Genomic DNA, 1,769 nt, shown 5'->3' on the forward strand with positions numbered 1-1,769 from the left:
TATATATATATATGTTTAGTAAAAAATATATATAAAAGTAACTAACGGAAGCTGTGGCTAGAGAGCCCACCGCCCCTTTCAAAATCTAGTCTAATTGATATTATCACTAGTCAGTTCAATGTCCAGCTTGCACATTAAACTTTGGGGTTTGAATTTTGAACTCTCTAAATGCATTCAAAACATGATTTCCTATTCTTTCAAAGAAAGAAAAAAAAAAAACATGATTTCCTAAGCTTAAAACTTTTCAAACAAACAGAGATTTGTAGGATAAAGAAAGCAAAGATCTAGACCATTCAAAGTGGAGTTATATTCTTCAATTCACAGGTTCATTTTCAGATCTAAACTCTCAAATTTAAGGGAAATGTAACCTGCATGTCAACATATCATCATATTTGTTTATAGTCTTTTTCATCTCAAGAAAAAATAGAGGGAACATTAAAGAAGACAAAAGGGAAATGATTTGTTGGTAAGCAAGCATCGACATTCCATTTAATAAAAATTGATAAATCTGAGACTCATCTAAAAAAAAAAAAAAAACTCATTTTTAATATTTGATCTTATTTTCTTTAAAAGAAATATACAAAATTCGTACACCACAAAACTTTATTTAGCATTATTCTAAACAAAATAGATTGAACATGTTAATGGGAAATTTGGGGAGTTTTGATATTTTAGGAGAAGATAAAGGATGTAAATGATGGTTCAATTTGTGAGAGACAATCTTATAAATAATTCCAAATATCATATAATAAAAACTTTATGTGCAGTTGTCTTTGCGTATTCTATTGTGTTAATGTAGTACGTAAAAGTCATGACTGTATATTATATACACTCATTTTTTTGTATTCCTTACACACTTTATTGAAATGATTAGTTGCATTATTTCTTTTAATATACAACTAATTATATCAGTAGAATACGTAAAAATGACTGCATATAAAATTTTTATTATATAATATTTAGAATCATTGATAAGATTGTCCTTCCCAAATTCGAATGAATTCAAAGTGAAAATAACTATTTTAAGATTTGAAAGGAGAAATGAGTGGAGCCGAAAGGATAGAAAGGAATGGAGGAGACGGAGTTCCTCTCCCTCTCAGGTAGGCATAAAGGATGGTCAACACGAAGGGCAGTTGTTCTAGATTTATGGGAGATCGAGAAGGTGGGAAAGACCGAAAGATAGAAATCCCTTTTTATTTGAGATGCCGTCCAAAAAGGCTCAGGTCACTTCAACTTCTTTACGTCTTTACTTTGTTTTGGAGGACCAAACAAAACGACTCTCCATATATAGGAGTTTGATTTGGTTCTGTGAATTCATTCACAATAGAAAATAAAAAAGGTGCATTGACCCATAAGTACACATCAATATATACATTCGCTGCTGATCATGAATTCGTTTTTTCGATCTTTGATCTTCAAGATATCGCCATCCACTTTCCATCTCAACATGCGCATAAGCCTCACGCACCAAAACCATAATCTCGCATGCTTCTCTGATGCCTATGAAATCTCTGGTCGGTCCAACCATTTGTACCAGCCTAGCAAATTGTTCATAGGGTTAATCAAATGGTATTTAGATAAACACAACGTTTTTTGTTTTCTGCAAAAAGTGTGGGGAGGGGTGGCCGGTGTAGCTTTCCCTCTAAACGTGATCATAAGAGTCACACTCGCCATAACATAAGCGAGAACTAGCAATTTTTCTTAAGAGAGGCTAACTTTTCTATCGCACGATATGTTTATGTAAGATGGAAAAATATTACAAAATAATA

The sequence above is a fragment of the Carya illinoinensis genome, chromosome 12 (genome assembly GCF_018687715.1).
Source record: "Carya illinoinensis cultivar Pawnee chromosome 12, C.illinoinensisPawnee_v1, whole genome shotgun sequence".
Taxonomy (NCBI): domain Eukaryota; kingdom Viridiplantae; phylum Streptophyta; class Magnoliopsida; order Fagales; family Juglandaceae; genus Carya; species Carya illinoinensis.